The sequence below is a fragment of the Phocoena sinus genome, chromosome 15 (genome assembly GCF_008692025.1).
Source record: "Phocoena sinus isolate mPhoSin1 chromosome 15, mPhoSin1.pri, whole genome shotgun sequence".
Taxonomy (NCBI): domain Eukaryota; kingdom Metazoa; phylum Chordata; class Mammalia; order Artiodactyla; family Phocoenidae; genus Phocoena; species Phocoena sinus.
The window spans coordinates 82,848,856-82,859,111 of NC_045777.1; the positions used below are offsets into that span (position 1 = coordinate 82,848,856).

Genomic DNA, 10,256 nt, shown 5'->3' on the forward strand with positions numbered 1-10,256 from the left:
CACTCTGAACAGCCTGACGAAGAGCCAATGTTTCACTTCTCTACAAGCTGAGTCATATCCAGAGTTTAATTAACATAAAATACTGGAATGGCTATCTTCATTTTCACTCATGCGTTTAGGGTCCCCACTGATTGGTAAAGAGTTGTCCTTAATTTTCTTGCTCAGATGGCTTGGTCATCTTCCTCACTTAGTGAAAATTGGACCCATAACACTGAAAAGTTACATGTTTTAATAAAAGTGGATTTGTGGGCTTCCCTGGTGGCGCAGTGGTTGAGAGTCCGCCTGCCGATGCAGGGGACGCGGGTTCGTGCCCTGGTCCGGGAAGATCCCACATGCCGCGGAGCAGCTGGGCCCGTGAGCCATGGCCGCTGAGCCTGCGTGTCCCGAGCCTGTGCTCCACAACGGGAGAGGCCACAGCAGTGAGAGGCCCGCGTACAGCAAAAAAAAAAAAAAAAAAAGTGGATTTGTGACGTGGGCTTACTTGTGTTTACAACTCACATTGGCAACAACACAGTAAGTTACGTGTCAGAAACCAGGGCTTCTGCCCCCAGAGGCTGCAGAGCTACCTAGGAATGTCACACTGTGCTTACAAAATGCCATACTGGGCCCCCTCAGGTGGCATTGCTCACCCAGACACAGGGCAGCCCAAGGACGACCAGGGCGCACACTGCGGAAGAAACCTGTCTCTCTAGGAAGAGACTCGGATTCAGAATCAGAAGCCTGGGCAGGACTCTCGGCTCAACCACAGCCGGACCGGGGGGGGGCCTCGGGGCCTCCAGGCAGGGCTGAAGGAGAGTCATGACTGGATCAGGCGTGTGGCTGCCATGAGAGGGGCCCAACCATCCGGGTCCTCTTCCCTTCCCTGCACACCCATAGCAGCGCTCTGGGAATGTGGGTGATGCCGGATTTCTGCCCAGGAGGGCTGTGTGGTGGTTGAACAGTGTCCCCCTAAATTCACGTTCGCCCAGAACCTCAGAATGTGACCTTATTTGGAAACAGGATCTTTGCAAATGTCATTAAGATGAGGTTGTACTGGGTGAGAGTTGGCTCTACACCAGTGGCTGGTGTCTTTAAAAGAAGAGAAGAGACACAGAGGGAGACACACTGAATAAGGCCAAGTAAAGACAGAAACAGAGATTGGAGTGATGTGTGCACAGGCCAAGGCACAGCGAGGAACACCAGCAGCCCCCAGAGGCCTGTAGAGGTGAGGAAGGATCCCCTCTAGAGCCTGGGAAGGGAGTGGGGTCCTGCCGATGCCCTGATTTTGGACTTCTGGTCTTCAGAGCTGTGAGAGAAGTTTCTGTTGTTTTGAGCCACCCGTTTGGTGGTACTTTGTTACGGCCGCCCCAAGAGACTGATGCAGGTAATGGCAACAGCTACACCACCTGGACAGGCTCCAGCAAGCCCACTGCCCTCACCTCTCAGAGGCCGTGGAGGAGGACGACGGGGCTGGGCAGGCTTGTCTGAAGCGCAGCCAGCGTGGGAACCCGGCGGCCAGGGGCCCAGACCAGAGCAGCAGGCAACTCCAACAGTCTGACCGACAGTTTTTACCACACCACCACAGCTCTCCCATCAAGGGAGGAAAAATGTTCATTAAAGTGTGATCAGCAAAGGCACAGGTAAAAGTCTAAACAAAGATGTGCTGAGCGCAGGAGGGTTGGGCAGATGAGTTCACAGCATCTACTTATTTACCAAACACATGTTACCCAACAGGCAGGTGCTGTGCTCAGCGCTAGGAACGTAAACCTGCCTGGGGATACAGGCACCTGAAGGCACCAGGCCTGTGCATGGCAGGGGCTCAGTCAAGTTCAGCCAAATGGATTTATAAATGAATGAATGAGTGAGTCTAATAGAGGAAACAGAATTTAAACATCTAAATGTACTCAGGGTGGGAAGGGGGCTTGAGCTACAGAGGAGAGAGCAGTGAATTCAATCTGTGAGCAATCTGGTAAGGCTGCCTGGAGGTGGTGGCACTTGGTCCAAGCCTGAAAAATTGAGTAGAGTTTTAAGGACTGGAATAGGCCACAAATCAATATATATATGTATACCCAGAAGTAAGGTGGATATTTCTGAGAAGTCTGCACAAGACCAAATATAACCAGATTCAGGAACACTGAGGCATTTTTATATATGTCAGAAGGGTCACACCAGATATGGGTCCCAGAGGGTGTCCTGGAGGGGAGGTGAGCTGAGGGCTGAGCTCAGTGCCTTTTTTTTTCATCCTGGAGTAGCTTGGCTCAGGGCCAGAACTTGTGTGGGAGGCACTGTCCCCTTGGGGTCACACTAGCCCACTGGATTGCCCCACCTTCATCAGGGTTGTAGTCACATGAATAAATAAACCAAATTAGGCATTTCTGGGCTAGTGGTGATTTGGGGGTGAAATATGATTGTATCATGTTTCTACCTGCAGCCAGAGTACAATGGAGGCTCCCTCCAACCCACACAGGTCCAGGGGGCTGGCACTCTCGGGAAGGTTGGGCCATCGCCCGGCCAGGACTCAGCTCATGGACGCACATACAGAGTCGCTCCACGTGGCCCGCGTCTCCCTCCTGCACTCAGCGCTTTCCAGGTAAGGGTTTCAGGAGGCGGAGGGATGCGGCGGGGGTCTGCTTTTGCTCCAAGCTCCAATATCGTGGGAAATTTTCACCCATCAAAAGAGAATATACAAAGACACCCAGCATCTGTCAACAAAAAGATTAATCAGTAGTCCATCTAAGAAAGAAATGGAAAATTTTACTCCAGCCTACCTGAGGATTATAAACCAGGAGACAGTCTTTCAGAAAGCTCTGAGGACTGTTCTGCCTGCTAGAGGTCAAAGCACAGTTATATAAGTTTTTGGACAAAGGTTTATATATCAACTGACTTATTATTGACAGTTTACACAATCCATATCTGCATGTACAAAGCAAGCAGTGGGTCATGGTTCACGTGGCCCCTTCCAAGATTAAGAAGGAAGATTATCTCCTAAAGAGGTCTGGTTAGTGCACCTACACAGTCCACACTAAAGGGGAGGGAGGAGGCCCAAACAGGCAAATAAAAATTCTGTTTAAATTTTTCTCGTCTTGCCATAAAATAAGAATTTTATTTCATCACATCTATTGGCATCTTGCAAAAGGATACTTTTTTAAGGTAAAATAATGACTCATACAACTATAAAATGAACACCTGCCAAAGATCTTATTTAATTCATTAATTAATGAGGGAACTAGTAAGATGTTACTGATGGTTTAAAGGAGAATTGAAAGAATCACAATAAAGGACTCTGAAATGAATTTGCAAATAGATGCAAAACCAGTCTGTCCACAGGGCGGTAATAAATTGCTTTCCAAGAGCCGCACTTCATTTGCATTTCGATGGACAGGAATCATTTGCATCATTATCAATGTTCTACAACTTACAAGTTGTAAAAAACCACAAAGACAGTGAAAGGCAGAGATAACGGAAGGGTGTGCTGGGCAGGCCACGCGATCCTCTTTCTTGCCTGATAAGCTGCTCCCATAAACTCTGCCTTTTCCACGGGTGGACCATCTGGGCCTCTGAGCCAGGTCTTCCTCTGGGCACCAGACCATCCCTCCCACCAATCATGGTCCTCACTTCAGCAACAGGCCCTCTGTCTTCTGCGACATCATCACTTTTGTGACGGCTATGGGATCATTCCCAGCAGCATTAAAACAAGCTGTTCTATCTCCTGTCAAAAAAAAGAAGAAAAAATGTTTTTAAAGGAAAGGGGAAAAAAAAAATCCCTTGATCCCACTTCTTCTGAAAGCTAGCACTTCTGTCGTTGCTCTTCTTTGTAGTAAAACTCTGAAAAGTTCTCCACATTCTCCCAGCTCTGTCCCTCTCTTCCTATGCTCTCTTAAGCCCATCCACTTGGGGTTTGCCTGCCATTCCTCTGAAGGTGCTTGAATAGTCTGCTCTGGTCACCATAACAAAGTACAGCAGATTCGGTGGCTAAAACAACAGAAATTTCTCAACAGTTCTGGAGTCTGGAAGCTCAAGATCAAACTGTTGGCAGCGTCAGTCTCTCCTGAGGCCTCTCTCCTTGGCTTGTAGACAGTCATCTTCTGCCTGTGTCCCCACATGGTCTTCCCCCTATGTGTGTGCGTGTGTGTCCTAATCTTCTCCTCTTATAAGGACACCAGTCCTATTGGAGTAGGGCCACCCCAGTGACCTCATTTCACCATAAATTACCCCTTTAAAGGTGATTCAGTCACATTCTGAGGTACTAGGGGGCTTAGGGCTTCAACATTTGAATTGGGGGGACACAATTCAGCCCATCACAGTGCTCTTGTCAAGGTCAGCAATGACCCCCATTACTCACAGTCCCATCCCCCACTGGCAGCTTCTCGGCCCTCTGGGCTGGTTCCTTTTCTTCTCTTTGACTTCCTGACTTTGAAAGGCTCCAGGGCTCAGACCTCCGTCCTCCTCTTTTCTTCATATGCCCTCACTCCCTCATCCTCATTCAGTCTCACGGTCTAAATTCCATCCATAGACTGATGACTCCCATTTGTACATCCCTAGCCTGGATCTTCCTCTCAAACTCTGGACTCCTATCTCCAAATGCCTACTGGGTATCTCCATGGGATCGTCTAATAGACATCCAAACTCAAAACTGAACCCCTGATCTTCCATCCAAAACCTGCGCCTCACACTGTCTTCCCCATCCTTGTTGATGGCAGCCCTATCACTGCAGGTTCCATCGTCTGGGCCAAAGCCTGGAGCCATCCTCGACTCCTCTCTTTCCCTCACACCCCCCATCCAATCACCTCTCACCACTCCCGGCAACCACCCTGGTCCAGGCCACCATCATCTCACGTATGGATTACTGTAACCACTTGCTAACTGGTTGACCCTCTCTGTCCTCACCTCCCCACAGCATGTAATGTCATTCCTTTTATCAAAACCCTGCAGTGCCTCCCATCTCATTCAAAGTGAAAACGAAAATCCTTTGGTGGTTTCACTCAGCTCCCATCACTGGGCTTGAAACACACAGGCACACTCCAGCCTCAGGACCTTTGCACTGACTCTCTTCCCCCAGGTCTCCACTTGGCTACTTCTCTTGTGTCCTTCAAGTCTTTGCTCAAATGTCACCTTCTCACTGAGGCATCCCCTAACAGGCCTCGCTTTATTTGATATTGTAACCCCTCCCCAGCAGTGTCCCCTGCCCTACCTGGCTGCACTCTCAGCCCTTACCCCACACAACTTTTCCATCTGATTTTGTCCACTGATGTCTCCCGAGCACCTAGAACCAGGCCAGACACCCACCCAGCTTCCTCCCTATTTCACACAATGTTCTTCCTGACATAAAAACACATATTCGCTTTCCTATCAGGGCTCGCCCTGGTAGCCGCTGTAACCAGAGCCCAAGCCAAAGCCTTGGCACCACAAGAGACTCAGGACAGAGGCTGCCGGGCAGGTAGAGGAAGGGCTGGCAGGTGATTGTCAGGCGAAAGAGAGGGAGCCTGGGCCCCACGCCAACTCATCCCAGACTGGGCTGACATTCCCCAATGGAGTGAAGACAAGGGGGGAAAGAGTGTAGCGGCCACATTAAAACAGGCTGGCTGGTCACATGCTGTTTAAACCATTAAGCTCCGGTGACCACCCCAGAGGAGTGTGCTGTGCTCGCTTCAACACTAAAGTGGAGGAATTCCAGGCCCAGGGGGCCATACTGGGAGCAGAGAGAACTAAGGCATTTTAGCACTAAGTGTGTCTTTGATGTTTTGCCTCGTCTCCGCTCAGTGCACCTGCACCACGGCCCTATGGCTGTGGACCCATCTCCCAGAAGGGGCCACTGAAGCTGGGGCAGGCCAAGTGACACACCCAAGGTCACCAGGCTGGTAGGACGAGAAGCAAGAATTCAAACCCAGGGCTCTCTGCCCCCACATGTGCAGTCTTCCCCTGAGAGGCGGGTGGGCCTCAGAGCAGCATCTGGGTCAAGGGCATCAGGCCTGCCTGGTGTCACTTCCTTGTCCTCGCCCCCTCCCCTGCCCCAGCTTCTGAGCAGGCGAGCCCTGACCTTCCAGAATCAGATTGGAGGGCACCAACGTTGTCAGAAGCTCATATTTTACCAGGAAAGACAGGCCACCATCACTGTGGAAGAACAATCTGTGAGCAGCCTGCCCTTGTCCAAGACAATGCTCAGGCAGCTCGCAACCCAACGAGGCTCTGACCCAATTAACCTTGCAGATCGGCAGCACCTGACATGAGATTTGGGAACGGCTGGCAGCAGCGGCCATAATCCCATCCAGAAAAAGGAAAAGATGAGAAAGAAAGAAAAACATTCTAATGAAACCAATAACTGTGATATGGCCTCTCCCAAGAGGGTTGTTTCGTCCGGTGTGCTTATCACTAGGGGAGCAAAAGGAAGGACTTCCACGGCCACACCAGGGAGCACCAATTAAGCACCTACCTTCAACCAGGAGAAGCCAGGCGCTAGCTGGGTGGAAGTATGTGCCCCAGGACTCAGAATGGTCCTCAGATGTGGCTGGATGATGGCCCTGCACATCCTTATCCAGTCTTTCTGTTCAGGTCCAAGACAGATACTGTGTGCTGTGTGCCTGCCCCAAGTGAAGGACCCAAGGGTATTTGGAGAAAGAATCCCTTGGGCTCATTTCTAGTTACTATGGGGCCAGAGAATTGCCAGTGGCAGAAGGGAGGGGTCAGTCTTAACCTCTCCCAGCTCTACAGAGCCCCCTGTTCTTACCCCCCACCTAGGGCCCTGCTCACGCCTGGTGTGTGATGCTGCCCCCTGCTGGCCACAGGAGGTGAGGCAGCCATGCTCCATCCAGCTCCAATGGGCACAGCCCAGAGCTGGGAGGAGACCAGCTTTTCCCCATGGGCACACCCTGGCTACCCTCGGTTAGGTCTAGATGTATCCTTGGCCTGTGGGCGTCAAATCCCCGCAGTGGGCAGGGACTGTGACCAGGCCCCCCCACCGCCAGAGGCCCATGAGCCATGAGAGTGACACACGGCAACCTAGTGGGAGCTAAAGGGCAGGGGATCTCCCACCATCAACACCCATGGGGCAAGAACTGAGGACTCTGTGGGGTTTGTAGGGGCATTCTTGTGGATCCAGGGTTCCTTGGACTCAAGGAAGCAGGAAACTCTAGTCTAAAACCCTCCAACTGCATCTGGAAAGCTGAAGGTCATACAGCAGCAGGTCAGAGGCACTGCTGGGGCCAGAACCCGGGTCTCCTGATTCCTGGCTTCTGGTCCATTAAACCTTCCCCAAGGGGAGGACACATCCAGGTGCATTCAGGCCTCATGCATGCGCACATAAATTCCTGTGCACTGCCCAGCCCTTGGAAGGAAAGAGCATGGGAAATCCAGAAAAAGGAAAGAAAAGAGCACAGTCCTAGAGCCATCTGGGTGCCAGGCACTGTGCAAAGTGATTTGCATGCACCAACCATTTGATCTGCACAAAAGGTGACTATTACTCATGAGGAGACAAGGCAAAGAACTTGTTCATCTTATACAGCTGGCAAAGTGCCAGAGCTATGTGTCAAGTCCAAAGGTCATGGCCTCCCCTTCAATCACACCTCTTCTCACATGCCTGCTCTGCCCTCCTGTTACTCCTATTCCAATCACTGATGGAAGATGCAGAACTCCACCCATCCTCAACCAGGCCCCACCTATCCCTATCCAGGCTCCACCCACCCCTGTCCAGGCACCTCCCATCCTCATTCAGAGCCCCACCCATCGCAAGCCCAGGTGAATCCGGTTTGCTCCCAGCTGCGGATTTTCCAGGCAGCATTTTCATCCTGGATCCAGCTTGGTTTTGTTATCTGTGATTTGGGCCCTGACTACACTTTGACCTTTTTTAGTTCTAGTAAAGTCTTAATTAAAGCTCTTTGGAAAAAGATAAAAGTAAACCAGAGCCAGTGACGCTTTATCCTGCAGAGTTTTGTTTGTGCATTATCTAAGAATCCAGCTCACATAGGAGAGGGACCTAGCCCCCTGAAAATAGTACCCCCCTCTTTCCCACAGACAATGTGGGGCTACCTCAGGCTTTCTGCACGTTATGAACCACAATGGCTGCTCAGGCTTGGCAACATTTGGGGTAATAGATTTAGTCCCCAAAGATTGACGGGGAGAAAATGAGTGTGTAACCAGGACAGCCATGAATTGGTGCGGGTGCACAGGTTGCAGGGAATGGGGCGGGGGTGTGGGGGGCGCAGTGGCTTGGGAGTTGCTCAGGACGATGGAGCCAGACCTGTCTAGAAACCCAGCTTCAGCACCTGGGCTCAGTCCAGAGACTGGGGCAGAGTCCCTCTGTAGCCATTGGTCCGCTTTGGAAAATGGGATAACACAGCCTCATGGGATTTTCACAAGACTCACAGGTGGAAAACGTGTTCACAGAGATTTTTGGGATCATTCAAAACTCTCACTTGGCTTCACAAGACACTGGTTGCCCTTTGAATGACCGACCAGGCTGGCAGAAGGGTGTCCACTCATGGACAGAGAGACCATCTTCATGGGAGAAGGAGACGCGTAGGTTGGTTTCATCCAACAGCTAGCTCATCTCCACCATTTAAAAGATGACTTGAGGACTTCCCTGGTGGCGCAGTGGTTGAGAGTCCGCCTGCCGATGCAGGGGACGCCGGTTCGTGCCCCGGTCCCGGAAGATCCCACACGCCGCGGAGCGGCTGGGCCCGTGAGCCATGGCCGCTGGGCCTGCGCGTCCGGAGCCTGTGCTCCGCAACGGGAGAGGCCACAACAGTGAGAGGCCCGCGTACCACAAAATAAATAAGTAAATCGCTGCGATCTTTAATTGCAGACTAAATAAAAAAAAAAAAAAAAAAAAAAAGATGACTTGATACTCCCCAAATGCCCCCGAGGTGAGCAATTGTTTTAAAGCCATGAGGAGGTTTGGAATGGATGGAATCGTCTGGAACATCTATAAAGGGAACCCAGAAAGGCCCAGGCAGGCCATCATCAGAAGATCGTGCACAGGTTCCCTTTGTAGACTGCCTGGACTGCCTCTGGCTGCCAACCTCAAGCCTCTGTTTGGCGTCTTGAGACCTGTTAAAAAGCTGATGTGGTTTTCCTGTTGCAGAGACAGACTGAATAAAGGATGGAAATAAAGAAAGAATGGGGCTTCCCTGGTGGCGCAGTGGTTGGAAATCCGCCTGCCAATGCAGGGGACACGGGTTCGATCCCTGGTCCGGGAAGATCCCACATGCCTCGGAGCAACTAAGCCTGTGCACTACAGCTACTGAGCCTGCGCTCTACAGCCCGCAAGCCACAACTACTGAGCCCACTTGCCACAGCTACTAAGCCCGCACACCTAGAGCCCGTGCTCTGAAGCAAGAGAAGCCACCGCAATGGGAAGCCTGCGCACAGCAACGAACAGTAGCCCCTGCTCACCGCAGCCAGCACGTCAACGAAGACCCAATGCAGCCAAAAATAAATAAATTAAAAGAAAAATAGAAGGAGTGTACCCACGAGGGATGGTTATCAGTGAATGAGAAACTTCAGCAGGTTTCTGGAAGACGAGAAAGTGGATAGGGCCACATGGAACCATGAAATGAGGCAGGGCGAGCCATGACACAGGATTCAGCAGAGTGGGGGACCACGAGGAGGACTGGCAGTGGGATGGTTATGAAACACCCGCCCCGGCAGACCACTGGGCCATCAGGACAGAGGGGATCCACGCCCCAGAATTGCCTTCCTCCAACGGGGACTCAGGGCATCGGGGCAACTTCCACCCACCCTCGAAGGAAGCCCAGTTGTTGGCATGCCCCGCCTGGTGTTAAAAGACTCCATTCAGGGAACCAACACAAGAAAAGAAAAGAACATAACTGTCATTCATTGGGAGAGGAGGAGAAGAGGGTGGTGTAAATCAACTAAGTCCTCATGGACCCCGGCAGGGTCAGTAGTCACTCTCTAACTTGACAAGTGAAGAAGCAGAGGAAGAGGCATATCATGTAGCCTTCCAGCTGCCACCAGAGCAACTCTAGGCAGGGATTGTTCAGAGAGGTTGTCCCAGAGCAAGTAGGATGGGGGTGAGGGGTGGTGGTCAGGACACTGCTGCTCTTCATCCTAAACTCTTCCGTTCAGTTTGATTTATAACTGAGCACCTGTGGTATTGTGAAATCATTTTTATACATCTTTGAGATAAAAACCAGAACATTTTCATGAGACTGAGGGGGCCTGGGTGCCAATCACAATGGAGACACTCACTGGTTTCTGTTAGCTTTCCCCTGTCCCCAACTTATCTGAGGCAAATGCATTCACGTGTCAATTTGGATAGGAAA

At 51.2% G+C, this 10,256-nt stretch overlaps 1 long non-coding RNA gene across 1 annotated transcript; it reads right to left on the reverse strand.

The window, feature by feature from the left end:
- Positions 1 to 2,103: 2,103 nt before the first annotated feature.
- Positions 2,104 to 3,468, reverse strand: LOC116739471. Its single transcript, XR_004345598.1, has 2 exons — positions 2,748 to 3,468; positions 2,104 to 2,681 (listed from the first exon to the last, which is right to left on the reverse strand). It is a non-coding gene; the product is annotated as an uncharacterized LOC116739471 (long non-coding RNA).
- Between the last annotated feature and the right edge of the window lie 6,788 nt (positions 3,469 to 10,256).